This window comes from Ochotona curzoniae, unplaced genomic scaffold (genome assembly GCF_017591425.1).
Source record: "Ochotona curzoniae isolate NIBS_2020 unplaced genomic scaffold, NIBS_Ocur_1.0 contig_64, whole genome shotgun sequence".
NCBI classification, from domain to species: Eukaryota; Metazoa; Chordata; class Mammalia; order Lagomorpha; family Ochotonidae; genus Ochotona; species Ochotona curzoniae.
Genome location: NW_024466502.1, coordinates 42,243,503 through 42,263,456, shown reverse-complemented (window position 1 = coordinate 42,263,456; position 19,954 = coordinate 42,243,503). Strand labels below are relative to the sequence as shown.

Below are 19,954 nucleotides of genomic sequence, written 5' to 3'. Positions count from 1 at the left end.
GAGGATTTAGCCACTAGAATACCGTGTTTGGCTCAGGTGTATTGATTTCTAGTTCTCTTCCGTCACTAAGCTTTTAGAAAATTAAAAACCAGGTCTAAAACCTTCATGCAAGAGATTACATAATCTTTCCTGAGTATTTGACCAGTTCAGGAACAAAATCCAAAAGGCACTAGTGTCAGAGATTCCCTAAGAAAAGGGTTCAGTCAGATTACCTTTTACGGAAACTCACATCCAGTAAGCCCCACCCATGTTCTTTTTTTAAATTTTCATTTTATCATGAAGTTTAATGATGTTCAGAAAAAATTCAATGGATAACTTTCTATCAAAAAAAGTTTGATTTTGTATAGACTACAGGGAGCTGGGTTGGTAAGTAAAATTACCCTATTTTCTAATCTGAAAATGAAAGAATGTCCTATTTCCAGTTTGATTATAAAGAAACATATGCCCAAAATGGCGGAGAATAAATACAGATAAGGCAAAAGCTGTAAAGCTAAGGGTGTGCAATAGGCTCCAGGAGAGAAACCTCAGAAATACCCAAAGTGGTAACAAGGAACATTTGGCTGGAATATGAAATTCTTTCAGTTGCCCTTGTCTTTTACTCTATGTTTAAGGATGCACGTGAACTCAATGTAATAGAAATTCCCTTTCGTAATAGGAACTTCTCTGTAGAGCTCATCTACTTCTTCATCAGTAAATCGGACTTCACTTGTCAGCAACTCTCGCAGGTAATCCTCCCAAATGTTGCACATTGCTTCTTTGTCGAAGCAGGCAAAAGCATTTCTGATGGCATCTTCTGGGTCTGTGTTGTTCAGCTTCTCATCACACATGATGAGGAACATGGTGAAACTGATAAAGCCAGGAGCCTCATTCCTCATGGCATCCAGATACTCATCAGTTGGATTTTTCCCCAGTGAGGCAAGCATATCATAAAAATCCTGCTTGTCAATGAAACCATCTCGATTCTGATCAATCATGTTAAAGGGCTCTTTAAACTCCTGAATCTATGACTTGTCAAGCATGATAAAACACACTGGGTTTTGTGTGCTAAAGGAGCTTCTTGGTGGTCTTGGTCTTGGCCCTTTTATTCAACATGGTGGTGGCTAAATCCCCACACAGCTGTCAGAACCAGAGAGTCTTTGTGAATCCCTTACCACCACTACCACCTGTCCACCCAGAAAGCTGCCAACACACCCCTACCCATGATCTGAAAACTCCTCTAAAATATGTGCAGAACAGAATGGTCTCTACAAATTTGAGATAAGACCCTAAAAGTAAAGCTGGAAACCAAAACAATCAAGTAACTGAAAGCAATTTGGAAGAAACAGAGATCATGTACGTAAGAACACTTAACCTCAGTTGTAGGAAGGAGCCTGGGTTGCGTTGTGCCTAGGCAGATGTTAGACTGTTGGGAGAAGAGCAGACAATAATTAGCAGGCATTGTGGGCCTGGTTAATTGTGCCAGCATAGCTGCCTATATTTCTTTTCTAAATATACGAGGGGGGGTGGGGCATGCTGGGCCAGGACTTCCCACCCTTCCCCAAGGGAAGGGGACCTGGGGACATGTTGGAGTGGGAACATCAGAGGACATATTTGACAGGAAGGAATGACTTCTGGGGTATTCCATGCACGCGGCCACGGCACTTGCAGGTAGGTGAGGGAACTAAAACTGAGTGGTTTAGAGGAGGGAAGCTGGGGAGCATGTCTATGTCAGGCTAAGGCATTCACCCATGTGATAGAACTGGACTGGGCTAAATAGCATCACCACTGCCCTCTGATACATGCAAACGCTGGGACTGGCTAGACCAGCACCTGCCTATGAAGGTCAGAACAGAGGGTGGGAACCATGTCATTCTGGGTTGCAGCACCCACCAGAATGCAAGAGAACCTGATCTTGGGGGCAGATTATGTAGGGGAGTTATGGGCTTGCCTCTGTGTGACTGTAGCACCAGCCAATTTGTGTGAAGAGCTGGGAGTAGTGATGGGCAGGCTGGACCACAGAACTCATCTGACAGGAGCCCACCTGACAGGAACCCACCTGATATTCACAAGAACCAGGACTGAGAGGAGGCCAAGCTAGAACAGACTGCAAAGGCTAGAACTGAGGGCAGACCCTGTCAAGGACGGCCATGGCATTCTCTGGAATGTATTATATCCCGGGCATGGTAGAGGAACTTGGGGAACTCCCCACTAGTCTGTAGCTCCTGCTGGGGAGCACAACAGCTGAGGCTGGGGGTGGACCATGCCAGGCCAGTACTGCAGCATCTGCTGGCACATATGAAAGCCAGGCCAGGGTGTAGGTCATGCCTGGCTGGGCTGGGCAGCATCATCTACCAGCAGGAGCTGAACTGTGGATTGGCCATGTCAGGCTGGTTTAAAGTACCTGCCTGCATATTCACGATCTGGGGCTGGGAATGGACCTGATAGGAAAATCTTGGGGAATCCCTTGCTAGACTACAGCTTCCACTGGGGATTGTGAGAGCCAGGTCTGGGGGTAGCCTGCACTGAACTAGGCTGTAGCATCTGCTGGTGAATGCCAAGACTGGGGGCAGGCCATCTCATACTGGGGCACAGCACCCGCTGGCACACAGAAGACCCAGTGCTAGGAGTGGGTTTGGAAGGGTAACATTGGAACTCCATTGCTGGGCTGCTGCTTTCACTGATGAGCATGAGAGCTGGGACTGAGAATAGGCCAGGTTGAGCTAGGCTGCCATACCTGCTGGTGCACATGAGAGTCAAAATGGGTACAGTCTGGCTGGGCCATAGCTCCTACTTGCAAGTGCCAGAACTGGGTGCAAGTCATGTCAATCTGGATTGCAGTACTCTGGCAGGTACAAGACCAGGAACTGGGAGCAGGCCTGATAGGAAAACTACAGGCAGTACTCTGCTGGCTGCAGCTCCTACTGGTGAGCACAAGAACCAGAGTTGGTAGCAGACAAGGCTGGGCAAGGTATTAACATCCATTGGCATGCATGTGGGCTGGGTCTGGGAATGAGTCAGGCTGAGCTGAACTACACTGCGAATGGCTGTGTATGAGAGCCAGATGGGGTGGACTGGGCTAGGTCATAGCACATGCTGGCAAATGCAAAAATTGTGGTTGGGATTGACCTGGTGGTAGTTATTGGGGATCATCATGATTAGATTGTGGCACCCACTGGTGTGCATGAAGATTGGGTCTTTAATGGGCTTGGATGGGCTGGGTCAGAGCACCCATTGGTTTGTGTGAGAGATGGGGCTGAGACAGAATGGATCAGACAGCTGCATCAACTGACATGTGCCTTGTTGGGTGCAGGTGGCAAAATGAACCTGCCCCTGCACCAACTGGTGTACACGAGAGTCAACTCTGAGGTCACTCCAGGCAAGATTTTTAGGGGACTCCTTGGCTTGATGGCTGGACTCAGAACCCAGCCACAGGGAAAATTACAAGATAAAGTAATTTGACCTTGGCGTGCATGTTTGGGACTGGGCCTTTTCAGTTGCTGATGCCTGTGCAGTGGACAATATATGCAGAGGCACACAGAGGACATGACAGCCAGCAGAGAATGTCAAGTACCTCATCAGAGGATAGAAAGCAGAACAGGTTGGCCCATTCGCCAGGCTGAGCTTTGCAACATGTTCCTGGACCTGTGAATGTACTAAGGTAGACTTTGTCATCTAGTAGACTTTGGAAAGATTTTCTCAACCCTAGTGCATGACTACCAAAACCATTCAAGTATCACCCTTGGGAGACTTCCCTACACTGGAGTCTCCAAGGTGTCATCAAGTGACAGTCCTCCCATTCCTCAATGCTGATGTATTTTGACAGCAAGGGGTGGTCCCTTTCCCTTCTCCCCACTTGTGGACACAGGAGAAAAAAAAGGGAAACTTTTGTTCCACCTTCCTTCACACCTGGCTCTCCCCAGCCAAATCTGAGACCCATATGGGTGTGTGTCCCTTTCAATTATATAAACAATGTTTAAAAATAAAATAATAAAGTAAAAAGGAACACTTACAATTGATATTCTCAGACAAAACATCCATGAAACAATAGAGTACTAAAAAAAAAAAAAACCCAAAATGGAAATAAAAGAGAACTTTTAGGAATTCAAGGCTGCCTCTGCAAAGGAAAACTCAATAGAGGGAATAGAAGATAAAACTGAGGAAATAGCTCAAAAGATATGATAGAAAGGCAAAAGTATGGTGGAAGAGGAAAAAATAAGACTAGAAAAATGAAGAGATTAAATCTCTCAGTTCTTTCACAGAACTGAAACAGATGGAACAATGGTGAAAATAACTCCATATCATAAACTTTCCAACTGTTTAAAAAGAGAAAATCTATAGGCTAGAAAATCAAACTACACATTAAGGATTACAAATCTGAGTCATTTTGCGTATCTTGACAATTCTGAAATCTACATAGTAATGAATCAATGCCATCTCAATTTGGAGGTGTAGTTATTTCTAGGCCAGGATTCAGTATTCAGGCAAATGTCAGCCAAATAAGAGGGTGGCATAAAAACATTTCTCAAAAGGCTTCATTCTTAAGAATTCTTTCTTGAAAGAGAAAGGTTAGAGATTTAGGAAGCAGATTAGCCATGGAGAGACAGACTAAGGCACTGTTTGCATGGCGTAAAGGCAACTGGATCATGGGATTAGAGACACAGCTCCAAGGTGCATGACAGAGATGATGCATCAGAATTGATTGAGGCCACTGAATGTCTCCAAATAATTTTTAAATAACTTGGTGAAGAAGTTGACCCTGACTCAATGGCTCATCTCATAAAGTCAGGTAAATGAAGCGAACAGTATACCCAGAGAGAATGAAATTGCACAGAAATATAAGCAGAGACCATTATTCTAGTAATTAAATCATTGTATTGATCTAACACATAATGCATTCAAACAAGTTGAGCGGTTGTATGTGTGCTCATGGATGTAGCAATGGAGTGAAATTCTCACCTGCCACAATGTGAAGTCAAAGTGGAATATCTCTCTACCCCTAAACAAGGGGAGACAAAATCTGAGCAATCTGCTTCACACAAAGTCTAGAAATAATCCATTTAAGGTCATGGACGTCAATGCCGGGAGAATCCACTTCAAGCAGTAAGAGAGCCGTTGTCTCTGGCAAGAAGATGGATAAAGATGGGGAGAGTGCCATTTTTCATGATAAACCTTTTAAAACTATTTCCCTAGTTAAATATCTGTAGGCAGAAAATGAAGAGGAAAAAGATAGTCAATATGATTGATATCATTAGCAATTGTATCTTTGCCATGTTAATTCAGAGATTAGGCCAGTCTGTGTACTACACTGGTTTTGCCAACATACCTAGGACTTCTCTAACTGTGTCACTTTCCTCCATAGTAGCAGCTTTTGGGATGGTTGGGAATTTCATTTGAGGTTGTGTTTTCATTACCTTCCTTTGCATCTCTCTGTTGGTATCTATGTGATATTAGGGGAAGCAGTTCATCCAGTTCATCCCTGGCCTTAAAGCTTTCATCAATTAATAACTTTAATTTTCTATATATTTCTGAGCTATAGGAGTCATTTTTGCTTCTTTTTCTTTGGCAACCCACATTCCTGTTATTGGTTAGTGGTAAAATTCCTCCTAAATAAATATAATATTGAATGGTGAGCTTGAGACTGCTTAAGATTGGTTTACTTGTTAACAATAGGAGGTAAATTTCTAGAACAATCAGAAATGGAGTTGAAGATTTTCATATAAAGATATCTTTCAGAGCCTTATTAATCTTAGGAATGCATTGTGAATAAACAGAATTATAAAGCTGAGATGATGGAATTGTACACAGCTATTAGGTAGCTAATACGGGAAAATCATTACTGATATAGAAATTATCCTATGATAGTAGATGATGTCAGGCCAAAAGACTTTGACCATAAGTGTATAATTTTTATTAAAATTCATTTTATGTCAATGCAAAAGAAGAAAGGCATGCATTAAAATGACTGGAATAGTTAGGTTTGGCAAATGAGGTCTTAAGCAACTTTCTGTCTTTGTTTCCAACTCTTTCTACAAAGGACACATTTCATAATTAGGAGAAGAATGCTTTTCAAACAACAAAAACAAAACAGCAAGGATATACTGACTGAGTTTTTTTCTTGCCACTCTTACTTGGCTCTGCTGGAATTGAGATTATTGGAGGAAAAACACGAGTCTTAAGCCGATGCTGTCTTTTCCAGGTTTCTGGGTTTGGAAGGCGTCACATTATTTTGAGCCAGTTGTGTTATTTGCTCTAACTGTGTGAGCCAACTTGTTTCTTATCGTCCTCTGGATTCTTCAGATTACTGCCATTTTAAACTAGTTTATAACAGCATGGCTACTCAAACCAATGCATGATATCAGATTTAATAGATTGATTATTTGACTTCAATCAAAGGTTCTATGATTGAGGAATGAGGAGACCTGCCAGTTCCTGGGCAATTAGAAGATTAGATGGCCTATATGTTTCTTCCCCTACCTGCTTACACAAGAGGCTTTTGTTACCATATAAATCTTTCATGCTACACTAGCAACCGCAGTGACAAGGAATACTGAAATTCAGTAAAATGTGCATACCAGGCCACCGCATGTAGGGTAGAGCAATGGTATCTGTAACAACAGTCAGCATGGTGCCAGGGGGAGGACTTGAAATAACAACCAACACTGCATAACCGCTCACGGATGCCCAAGCCTGGGCCTGGCTGGGGCACAGTCCAGGGTCACAGGGAGGCAGGCAGTGGGATGACTCCTTGCATTGGATCCCTGATCCTGTTGTTAGATAGAGAACTCCAAGAGTGAGAAGATGCTAATACAATTTTAGGGTTAAGTCATCTGAGCCCTTAATTTTTTTCCCCCCTGAAAATATAAGATCAAAATACAAGACCACAATGGGAATTCCCACTGTGGAGCAATGGGCTAACCCACTCCTTGTGATGCTGCTGGTAGCCCATAGTGGAGCACCAGTTCAATCTCCTGGATGCTCTGCTGTTCACTTAGTTCCCTGTTAATGTAGCTGGGAAAGCAGTTGTTGATGACCCAAGTGCTTGGGACCCATGCCACTCTTGCAAGGGTCTCAGCTGGAGCTCTGGGCTCCTTGCTTAAGCCTGGCTCAGCTCTGGCCTTTGCAGCCATTTAGGAAGTATATCAAGCGATGAAGCATCTCTCTCTTTTTCTCCCCTGATTCTTCTCTCTCTTCATCTTTGTCACTGTGCTCTAAAATAAGTAAAAACATGTGTTTGTAAAAATACAAAGCCAAATCCATGCCATGTCAACTTATCATTGAGACATAACTGTAAATGGGGTCTTTCCATCAGCTGAGAACATAACACAACTAATGGGACTGGTGCATCTGAAAGTTTAAAGCAACTCCCACAGGTATTGTCACGACTTCACTGAAAGGGTTGTGTTTGTGAGGCACAGGGAGACAGCAATAGACAGCCCTGCCCCATTACCTGAGTGAGAATGCATACAGGAGGAAGCAGAAATTGAATGAAGCCAACCACAAGACCCATACAAATAAGTATTTATATTGCGTAGCTATGAGGATGAATGAAGATTAATGCTTTCAAAGGGCATTGAGTGAATGAGAAACCTTAAGACTGGTACACCACACTCAGTATAATGAAAAGTAAATGCCAAGTTCTTTGGACCTTTCTGAATACCATGAAGTGGTGACCTTGATTGGATTGCGGTAACCCTCTACAACAATGCCTCTTCAGCACCACATAGGACTCTGTCTCTTGTTTACTCAAACTGTGCAAAACATGATCTGTAGGAGCTTTTGCTTTTCTGACTTCTTGATCCCAGGTCCTTGATCTTGAGCCTGAAGTCCATGTGTGGCTGTCACAAGATTCAAGAACTTCCAGAAATTCAGTGCTGTGTTGTATATTTATGCATGTGACTCTCAAAGCAGTCCCTGACCTGTGAAAAGTTGGCGAACTGCTGTTCTGTTTCAGTTTTATGCCTGAAACAGTTTTATTCAGTTTTATTCCATTTTTTTAAAATCTATTTTTATTTGAAAGTCAGCTATGTAGGGAATGAAGCGTTGCTGGTTCATTCCCTATACAGCTGTAATAGCCAGAGCTGGGCTGGTCTGAAGCCAAGAGTCTGGCACTTCTTTGGGATGTCCCACATTGGTGCAGGGGCACTTGGACTTGGACCATTTTCTACTGCTTTCCCAGGCACAAAACCAGGGAGTTGCATTGGATGTGGAATAGCTGGGACTCGAACCAGTGCCCACATGGGATACCAGCACTACAGGCAGAGGTTTAATTTACCATGCCACAGTGATGGCCTTAAAGAATCTCATCTCTGATTTGTTTTGTATTAAGATTTAACATCTATTTGGGCCTGGCATGGTGGCAGTCAGGGTAAACCTCCTGTGTCACTGGCATTCATGTGTGTGCTGATTCAAGTCCCAGCTACTCCACTCCTGATCAAGTTGTCTGCTAATGGTGTGGGAAGTCAGCGAAGAATGGACCAAGTGATTGGGTCCCTGCAACCACATGAGAGACCCTGAAGAACCTTCTGGCTCCTGGCTTCAGATCTCGGCTGTTGCAGCCACTGGGCAGTGAACCAGCAGATGGAAGATCCTTCTTTGCCTCTCCTCTCTCTATAGCTCTGCCTTTTCAATAAAAGATAAGTGAATCTTTAAAAAAAGGATTTAGCATCCGTTTATTAAAAATTTATTAGACACCAAGCAAGCCTGATTCTTTAAAATAAAATTGAGTGTCCCATAGAAAGGCTTGGGATTAGAGGTGTTCTAACCTTGGACTTTCTGGGGGTGGGCTGTTGGAACAGTTGCATATACCTAATAAGATCTTGAGCAAGAAACCCAAATCTAAACATGAAGTTCATTTCTGTTTCATATATATTTTATATCTATAGCCTAAAGGTAAGTTTACATAGTAGTTTAAATAATTTTGTAATGGAAATGAAGTTTCATAGGGTGAAAATTCCCACTTGGTTTGTTGTATTGATGCTCAGAAAGTGTGATATTTTTTAGCATGTCAGATCTTGCATTTTCAGAGTCAGAATACTCCTGTGTGTCCCCCACTTAGTGCTCATTCAACCTGGGAGAGCTGACAGTCTCCCTTACAATGGGGAAGTGACTTGCCAAGGGCCTCATTTGTACCAAGGGTCAGAGTTCTTCCCTGATGTGAGATCTAGTTCTCCCCAGAACTCTGTACAAAATTCCAGGCATGACCCAGATCTCCCTGCATAGCCACGACCGAAGTTCACTGAGGAGCTGACTAGCAGCATGGGTGGGGGCACATCAAGCACAGAGAATGGAAATACAGAGTAACGTTGGGTCTCAGTAGGCTTCCTTAAATACTGAACAGGTGGCCTGCCCTGCTCTGGATCATTGTCAAAGAATCCCTCATGGGATTACAGTTTATTATTATTTATTTTTTACAGAGAGAAAGAGAGAAAGATCTTCTATCTGCCCATTCACTCCCCAAGTAGCCACAGTGGCCAGAGCTGAGCTGATTCAAAGCCAGGCACTAGGACCTTATTCTGGGACTCCTGTATGGGTGCAGGGTCCCAAGGCTTTGAGCCATCTTTTACTGCTTTTCCAGGCCGTAAGCAGGGAGCTGGAAGGGAAGTGGAACAACTGGGACATGAACTGACACCGATTTGGGATCCCACCGTTTGTAAGGCGAGGATTTAGCCATTTAGCCATTGTGCCATTGTGCCAGTCCCAGGATTGCAGTTTTAAAAGACAGTTAGTTACATTATTCAGCTACACAAAGGAATGAAGTTCTGATATTTGCCACAGTGAGATGACATGACACTTGAGGACATCACGTTGAGTGAAATAAAACAGTCTTCACAAAAACATAAAAGCTAACACTTCTTGCAGGGAGCTGAAATTCACAGAACAAGAAAACAGTGATGCAAAGGAAGGGGTTCTGGGATATGACTGTTAGTGGGTCAAGAGCTTCAGTTTGAGCCAAGACTCCAGTTTGTTCTAGAGATGGCAAAATTGCAACTGTGCTGAACATTGTTGAATTCTGCATTCGAAAATCGCTAAGGTGCTAGGTTTTCAATTATATGTGTTGTATCATAAGTAAAAATAGTAAGAAAATATTTTAATAGCTGCCTTTTGGGGGAGATGTTATAGTGCAGTGGGTTAAGTTAGTGTCTAAGATACCTGCATCCATCCCATACCAAAGTACCCGGTTTGAGTTCTGCTTACTCCATGTTTCTGATCCAGCTTCTTGCTAACATTCTTGGGAGGCAGCTAAGTGAAGCCCGAATGTTCAGGATACTGTCACCCATGTGGGGGACTCTGGGGAGTTGCTACCATTTGGGTTTGACCAGATCTTTCATTAGCTGTCGTGGGGTTTTGGAAAATGAGCCAAAGGATAGAAAACCTCATTATCTCTCTCTGCCTTTCAAATAAATAAGTAAATCTTTGCTTTTGTGACAGCTTGTGGTGAAGTTGTTGTGTGCCACTCACTCCTCTCCAAGTGGGACGGTGCAGATGCCAACAACCTGGGAGGGATAGCTGTGACTGTGACATTTTCCCAGGCAGATCCCAAAGTGATCCTGGTCCCTACAGAGGTACTAGGTCTGCTCACATGCTAATAGGCTTGAACCCGTGACCTGCAAATCAGCTTCCAAGTTGTTCTGGTCTTCAGTTTGCACTATGAACCCCTCTATCAAAATCTATGAAAAATCGCCCTCATTCTTCTCTAGAATATCTTCAAAAGTGAAAGTGGAAGCCTCCCTTAGCCAATAATGATCCTGTACAGGCATCCGCTGATAAGGAACAAGCCAGTGGCCTCTCTCTCCCAACTCTAAGAACTCTGCTCCTAGAACCCAGGCAGCCTCTCCAGAATTCATCCTCCCCATTGGCAGCCCTGAGACCCCTGGGAAACCTCACTCCAGAGGTGAGCAAGGTCATCAAAATGAATCGCTGATTCTCCAAATTCATGGGCAGAGGTTGCAGAACCCTGCACTGGGGCTGGGTCATTCTGAATGGCTTTGCAGCTGCGCTCGGGTGGCCTGGGAGCTTGGCAGCATTATAGCAGAGAACTGGTGCTACTCCAACCCAAACAGATTTGTCACAGTGGCACCGGCTTCCAGGACTACCAGGGCTGCATTGTGTCCAGCAAATGAGGCCGCTGCCGGGACAAAGGGGGCTCTTAGTGCTCATTCTGCTTTGGCTACTTCGCACCCAGCCAGAGCCAGGGGACTTCTTTTGTCAGGATGGGGCAAACAAAAGTGATTCATTGCATCCTGCACCATGGCCACGCTGTTTGTGGGCACCCAATGTGGGGAGGCCTTGCTGCTGGGGATCCTTACAGCTACTGCTTTCTGAGGAATCTAACCCAGGGACTATTCTAGGTTCTGGGCACATGCTGCCTGATTTAATCTGCCCAAAGTGATGTAGGGATTAGCCCTAGTATGGTGGAAACTGGGTCACAGAGAGGTGAAGGTCAAACAGCCTGGGAAGGGTGGCAGGGCCAGAATTGCTAACAGGGCTGAACTTAGTGTTAGTTGCCTACCATCTCCAACGTGCACCTGCTACATCCAGCCTTAGCTGCCTATCATCTCCAATGTGCACTGGCTCCAAAGCTCTGAGAGTCTGAAGGAGTCCTCTCCTCTGACCTTCCATCTCTAGGTGTTGATCAGGAAAGCCTGGACATGTCCCTGACATTCAACAAGCAGTTACATTCTATGAAACAGAAAGATGGACCTGGGGTGTGATTGGGGAGGGTGTCTTCTGCGAGCCACAGAATATGCCTGACTTTAACCCAAGGATGTTAACATAGCATTTGTTAAAAAAAAAAAAATAGGTCATACAGTGTGACAAAAAAAAAAAAAGGTTACAGTCACCACTTGAGCCATGGGTCCCTTTTGTGTTGGGTATTCTTCCTATAAAGGCCAGAAGCTCCAGCTGAACAGATTCATACTTGATTATACTGCAGATTAGTTCCAATCCCTGATAATAAACTCACATACATTGACATCCAGTCACCTCTTGCAGGCCAGATGCCCTGATTCTACATTTGTGACCTCACCCAAAGGAGGTGCCTAGGGCAGCTGAACTCTCTCTCCTTTTATTTCACTAAGGACTAATAAAACAAGACAGTCTCTCATTACAGCATGCTACCGGCTCCCAAGCTAGGCAGCATGCTCCTGGGCATCATGCTTGTGGATTTACGATTCCATTCCTTGAGCTCTTAGGTGGCCTGTCCATGCTGGCTGGGTTGTACTGCTCACTTACCAGGCTGCTGCCTCCCATTTCATGCCATGGCTCATCTCATAAACCACTTGGGTTACATTTTCTGCTGATGTTTTTGGCAGAATCCAAATACTAGTTTTAGAGGGTTTTATAGATGTCCCAAGTTGCGACTTCTAGCTTTTCTGTTTGTTTTTTTGGGAAGGTGATGAGTAACCCAATTTGGAGAGTAAGATCATAAACCAAAGGGCAAATAGTCAAACATTTAGTAGGGGAATGGAAGTGAAGAAGCAAGGAAGAGAGAAAAGGGGAAAACAGAATAACTTCAAAGCTCAAGCAAAATCTATTCCTATTTGTCAATCTGTCAGTTCTCCAACAATATTTATTGAGTGCCTAACATTTCAGTAAATGGTAGGTACCAGAGATAGATAGAAATGTGGCGGTTAGGATCCCAGCAGAAAAAAGATGGTCAATTTCAAAAGAATTAATGAAGGAAATCTTTGCAAGGAGGTAGGAAGGCACAGCTATAATAAGAGATGTGGAACACCCAGGATACTGCCCATACGAAGCTATTACCATTGCTAAGCCTACAGAGGTGATAACAAAAGGAAATAGAAGAACAGAGTTGTGGGGACGGGGGTTCCAGATAGCAACTCCAGCCTTTGACAGAAGAAAGCTGTTACTGCGGAATCCTGGACCAGATTTGGGAAATCAGGAGTGATAGACACCTGAGCGTTGAAGAGCACAAAATTAAGCCAGAAGGTAAGAGAGTCCAAAGTCTTAATTAGAATTTCAAGAACTGGGGCATAGCACAAAGAATGAAAGGTGGAGCAAATCTGGAGGCAGAAAACAAGCAGAGGGCATCCAGCACAAGTGGTGAATGAGAGTAGATTAGTTTAGAGCCAAGAAATTTGTAGAAGCCTTGCTTGGCCCACACCTACTGATATATCCACTCAAGGAGTCGGTTTTAACAAGAGAAGTTGTCATTAGGAGCTCTTTGGAATTCCTACAGGGGTTGGCAGATCCCATGACTGGATCTAGGGCGCCCAAATTCAACTACTTCTCTCTGTCTCTGCAGCCTTCTCTGGCTGTCTGATGGCATCTGCCTCTGCCCATTGATCTTGGCTCTGACTGTGAGTTCATCCCTTTCCTGAACTGAAATGTTTAGCCATCTCCCCCCAATGTAAAACAAGACAATAGAGGGAAATTCTCTGCATGAATAAGAAAACAGCTACTTGTGAGCTCCCATGGGGATTTACTATAAACAATGGAAAGCTAATTTGAAGAGAATGTACTTATTCATTAAAACAGATCTCCAAAGAAATCTCCCCCAAGCAGCACTTTATTGGCCTACTTTGTATTGCATATGCACTTGAAAGTAATAAAATTATAACTTTAAAGACATCTGTAAATATCTTTAAAAAAAAAACTTCTTGACATTCGCTATAGTCAGACCAATTAGCTGAGATTTCCTTGCAAGATACGGAAGATATAAAAGAAATCTTGCAGATTTTTCTGCAAGATACGAAAGTGTATAAGTCTATGTTCCCGGGGGTAAGGATTGAGCCTCATCAAGAGAATGCCTTATTCTTGAGCTCTCTTTTGAGAAATGTTTTGAAGGTGAGAAAGTTCAGAAGACAGGAATACACCAAAGCTTGAGTTGCCTGCTGTTTACTGGAAAAGGTAGAATGATGTAGTAGAGAGAGTACTGGCTTTAGAACTGGACTTGGACTTAAACCTCACTTCCATCACTTATCTGGGGTAATTATGTAACACCATTGTCTCCACTTATATATTTGTCAACTGTTTGTCACTATCATGAAATAGCCAATAGAAGCTAAGGAGACTTGGCTCACAGTTCTGGAAGTTCAAGTCCAAGGTTAAGTGATCCTTTAAGCTTAGCATCTGATGAGGGTGATGGGTGATGAGGATGGGGCACATGCAAAGGAAGGTCCAGTGGTGACCTAGGAAGCAGGGGGCCCAACTTACAGATTGTTTTTGTTTTAAAGGCAGAGTTTTGCAATAAGAAGATGAGACAGAAAAACAGACACATAGAGAGAGATCTTCCATCCATTGGGTCACTCCCCAAATGGACATAAAAGCCAGAGGTGAGCCTATCCAAAACAAGAAGCATTTTCCACATTTCACACATGTGTGTAGGGACCCAAAGACTTGAGCCATCCTCTACTATTTTCCTAGGTCGTAAGCAAGGAGCTGGATTGAAAGTGGAGCAATGGGAACTTGAACTGGCACCCATATGGGATGCTGGCACCACAGGAAAAAGATTAGCCTACTTTGTCACAGCACTGGCCCTACATCTTGAAATTTTGTAACCAATTCTCTCATGAGAATTTCCTCCAAGGGCATGCCCCAAAAGACCTGTGTCCTTCCTATTAGGCACATCTCCAAGGTACTACAGTCAGGATAATTTTCATCCTGTTTGTGCCGTTAACTTATAGCTTTGGGGTTTAAAGTTCTGCACAATTTTAGGAGCTAAAACTGGTTTAAACCATAGGAAAAATGGGGAGAGAACTGGATGACTTCTAGGGTTGTTTGAGCATTAAATGAGATGATGAATGCAATGTGTCTATTACAGGGCCTGGTGCCCTCAAATTGACCAATTCTTCTTGCTTTCTAAAAGTCAGGGGCCAGGGGTCTGGAAAAGTACTAGCAAGATGGAGAGACACCCTGGTTGGAACGATGAGTGAGAGATTGTAGTTGTTTCCAGCTTGTGAGCTGGATGGCTTAGAAGCAATACTCTGCTCTCACCATTGTGGAGATGAGATATCTGGCAGGGGACCCTCGGACAGCTGTGAGGAGAGTGCACGCCTCCTACCTTTGCTCCTGGAGTCTTCTGAGTGAGGTCCTTGTTTTGCAGATGGCATTATCTGGATGTCTTCACATTGTCTTCTTTCCATGACCACCCAGTACTGCTAGCTAAATGACATCTTATTTCCTTTTTTTACAAAATTATTTTATTTATTTTAAAAGCAGAGTTACAGAGATAAAGGAAGGGAGGGAGGAAGAAAGGAAGAAAGAGAGTGTTCTTCCGTCTGCTGGTTCACTTTCCAAATAGTTGCGATGGCTAGGGCTAGGCCAGGCTGAAGCCAGGAACCAGGAACTTCTAGATTTCCCATGGCCCAAGCACTTGGACCATCTTCCTCTGCTTTCCCAGGGGCATTAGCAGGGAGCTGAAAGAAGTGAAGCAAATGGGACTCAAATCAGTGCCTATAGGAAATTCTGGCTGCAGATAGTGGCTTAATACCATAATGCCACCCCCTAAATTACATTTTTCTTAAAGGCATCAGTCATATCAGATTGCAGTCCATCCTAATGATCTCATCATACCTGGATCATTTGCAAAGACTCTAAAAAAGGCACATTTACCAGTCCTGGAGTCAGAGCTTCAATCTCTTATGGAGGCACTCACTTCAAAGCCATAAAGGTGTTAGCAATAGCCTTTCCACCATTAGAGAGAGAAAAGCCACATGTTTCTTTGTATAAATTTTTGTGATTCATTTAAACAATTTCCCTGGACTGGGGTCAAGAGCAGGCAGGACCCCGGGGCTCACTAAAGTAGGAAGGTTCATTCTGATCACTAGGAACTGAAGAAATCAAGGGAAGCTACAGGGAGGACTTAACTTGGGCCTTGGCTGGTGAGTAGAATTCCAGAGATTGGAGAGGTGTTGGCAGAAGACGAGGCCATGACAATGGTGTCCAGGAGAAGATCACATAACATCCCTGGCAGACTAATTATTTGGCTGAACTCTATGGAGGACCAGACAGATGTCTGTGAAAGGCTTAGATAGGAAATGAGTGTAGGATTGGCTAAGGTTGGATCAGAGAGGGACAGGACAGATAGGAAATAGTGGTGGGAGCCAGTGGAGTGTGTAGCCAGACTCTGCTTGCTGAGTCTGATGTTGGGCCTGAGATCTCCATAGGACATTGGATAGTGGTAAGGAAGAAAAGCTGGAGAGAAAGAAGGAACAAGCAAGGGCCAATGGGAACCCATGAAGACTGAGTTCCTCAAGAGCATGCAGAATTCATATCAGTCTGGGGTCTACCCCCAGCCTTGGTGATATGGATTATGTGCTGTGATGGGGCCATTTTTCTTGTAGCTGTGCACTCGCCTAGACTTGGAGAAACTCCCAGAGGGAACCTGGCAGGCAGCTGGAAGCCTAAAAGCCGTCAACCAGAAGGCCAGGGGCTATGGGCATGTGAGCTCAGCCCAGGATTTAGCTGTTGAATTGGAATTTTCTCTTGTACGCAGTGGTAATACAGAAAAGGCATTGACAAAGGCAATGACTCATTGAAATTGATGCTTTGAAGAAGATGAATCTTCTATTGTGTAAAGTGGGTATGAGAAAGACGAAAACAGAGAGTGATGAAAAGTTTATTGTAGTAGTCTGGATATTATAGAGGACAGAAGGAGATGAGGGGCAAAAATTAGGTGATAAACTCAAAGAACATTTGAAAGGAAAAATTGATATAACTTGCCAAGCTGATAAACAGGGGAGTGGGGCAAGAGATCGAGTCCAGGGTACTTCTGAGGGCATGATAGTGCTCCTTAAAGAAAATTACTTGCTTTAAAGCTTTTCTATTCCAGTGAACTAGCCATTTCACTTTATTGAACTGCCTTAGAATATTCAGGAAATTTTCAAAATGTTTAACACTTGAAGAGTTTAAAGCTTTGAAGGAGCCAGTGGTTGTCTTGGAATATGATGGGAGAGGAGGAGAATGCCTCATGGTGTTCATAATTTTACTTATAGGGAGTCTTGATTGATTGATGGAGATCTGCAGAAAGATATTCTTCCTGTATGTTTTATGCTCTGACCCTGAAGGTAAGGAAAGGGAGGAATATTTGTGTAAGGTTTTATTTTCTTACGTTAGATTATAGATTGTTTTACTTTGTTGTATTTATTTGGAAGGTAGAGTTACAGAGAGAAAGGGAGAAAGAGAGAAAGAGATTTTCTTCTGTCTGTTGATTCACTTCTCAAAAGGGCCTCAACTGCTGAGTTGAGCCAGGTCAAAGGCAGGAGCCAGGAACTCCACCTGGGTCTCTATGGGTGTCAGGGACACAAGTACTCGAGCTGACTTCCACTGCTCTCCTGCAGGAATCCCAGAGCAGTTGGGACTATGAAGCAGCATCATGATATGGAATGCTAGGGCAACTAACCCATTAGGTCTGACCTAACCCATCTATCTTAGAATCCTTTGAAGTCCTGTGAGCAAGTAAAATTTCTGTAGAGTTTTATGAGATTTCTGGTGTCTTGTGAAGTGTTTAACTTTGTTCACACTTAATATACAAAAGGCCATGCTTTGGACTGAGCTTATAAGCAAGACCCCAACTGAACAAACCAGAATGGAGTCACTTGTGCCAAGTAGCCTGTTGCCAAACTGAAACTCAATTGTTTATTTGACCTTCTGAAGAATCAGGAGAGAAAGATAATGGCCCAAATCCTCCCACAGGCCAGTTTTAGCTTGCATGATAAGGATGTGCTCTTGGTTTTAGCTTTTCCGGGAAAGTAACCTGAAGTAACCTGATGTGAACCAATCCATTCTCTCAGTGGTGCCACTTCCTTGTGCCTGACTCCAGTATCCTATAAAAAGCACCTGTTTTGCCATGCCTGGTGTAGAAAACACAGCCCAGTTCACAAATCACAAATAAAAGTCAATTTGATTATCTAACAAAATTTGTTGAAATTTCAGCTTTGGCGAGAAGACATACATTTTGGTATGGGGTGGTGATGTGAAGTAGAGACTTCCATTAGATTTTCAGAGAGGGACGCTTTCCAAACAGGTGTCAAATGCTTCCATAGAGAGAACCAATGAAATTATCTGCTCATGCCACACTCAAGTTTGTTCTAGGTCTGAGTTTTGATCCAGGCACTGGGACCTGGGAGCATAAAAGAGAAAGTATTTCTTTTTTCTTTCCTGCCAACTGAAAATGGAAAGGGTAGAAGCTCAATGCCTATTTATTTTGAAAAGGCAGGGTTTTTTTTTTTTTTTGTACATACTATGCCAGATATATAACCCATGTATACTGAGTACTTTTTTAGTAGGCTAATTGATTAAGGAACTCTTTCCAAAATTTCTATCTGGGACTCAAACACAAAAGCAAGTGAACTGCCCTTCCTCAGATGTCATTGTCTTCTTGATTATAATTCTCTGTGCCAAGCTTACTAATTGGCTTACTTGCTTGCCTATAGTCCACTTTATTCTTAGCACTGACCAATAAGATCAGGGTTAACAAGGTTGCAGTGCAGGGCCCTATTTCTCATAGGAACATCTGGAATGGAGAGAGGATACTTCTCCCAATTCTTTGACTTCAAGATGAAGCCATATTGTTGGAGTCTGGTATCTTCCTCACAAATTCTTGGGCATTTAAGTTAACAAGATTTGACTCCTGTTGCTTACAAGTAGAAACCCTTAAACAATAGTAAAAAGAAAAGGGACATTTTTTCAAGCCCTCTAATTATGTTTTTGTGAAACGTGGATGGAAGCTGAGGTCGCAGTCCTTACAATGATCCAGACAATGGTTAACTTTATGTGTTAACTTGATTAGGCTACAGATATATTTGGCCATATGGTATTCTGGAAGTTTCAGTGAGGGTGCTTTTGGAAGAGCAGCATGCTTAGATCTGTAGGCAGCGTAAGGCTTTCTATTTTGATCATTTTGAACTGCTGTAACAAAGCACCCTAGGCTTGTAGTAGGTCACCAGCAGAAATTCATTTCTCACAATCCTAGAGGCTGGAGGTCAGGATGCCAGCATGGTTGGGGGCTGGGGCAGGACCTCTTCTGTCTTGCAGACTGGCAGCTTCTCAGATCCTAACAGCAGAAAAAGGAACACAAGAGTTTACTGAAGTCTGTTGTAGAGGGCACCTGCGCTGTGCACAAGCTCTCCACCTTCATCACCATAGTCCCTACCTCCTAACACCATCACTCTGGGAGCTAGGATATGTATGCAGTCCTGGGACAGAGTCAGGTAGGGGGATCTTACTAATCAGCTGAACTCTGAAACAGAGCAAGAAGAAATTCTTCCTGCCTGATAGCCTTCAGATTGGGACCTTGGCTTTTTTTCTTCTCTCTCTTTTTTTTTTTTTTTTTTTTTTTTTTTTTTTTTGCGTTCAGACTCTACACCATTAACTCCCCGGGGTTCTTGGGATCTGCCAACCTTCACAAGGGCCAATTCCTCCCAATAAATGTCTGTATCGCCCCATTTATCTCTGCCATGTCTATTATTTGACTCTAACGAATACAGCTCTGCGTTGTACTGCCTCGTTAGGATTGTCTATCAGGCCAGCGTAAGGCTCTAACAGATTATACTCTAGAGTGATTTTCTAGTAGATAGGGTGAAATATTCCACAGTGCAGTCTTTCCTGCAATATGCAATGGGTCATCTGGGGTAATGCCAGGGCACAGGGTAATTACCCAGTAATATGGGTAGAAGAGCTTTGACAAACAGTTGCTTCTGAGTTGGGGCTGTGTAACCAAAGTGTTTCTTTCTCCTTTGGGTATTTAAGTATCCCATACCTCTTTCCATTTTCTTTCTTTTTTTTTTTAATCTTTCAAAACCTTGAAAAATAGTGATGCTATAAAAAGTAAAATTTAGACTATGGCAAAAAATAAACTAAAAATCACTAAACCATCTTAATTGCATTTATTTTTCTAGACACAGTAGTGTCCACCCACTCATTGTATTCATCTAACCACAAAATTAATTCTCTCCCAGAGGATTGTTGGTCAACGAGACACAGATAGTCCTTAGCCTTCCCCCATGGGACAATG

The 19,954-nt window shown here is 43.3% G+C and overlaps 1 pseudogene; it reads right to left on the bottom strand.

Annotated features, from left to right (window-relative positions):
• Window positions 1-450: 450 nt before the first annotated feature.
• On the bottom strand, window positions 451-1,101 carry LOC121163512 (annotated as a pseudogene).
• Window positions 1,102-19,954: the final 18,853 nt, after the last annotated feature.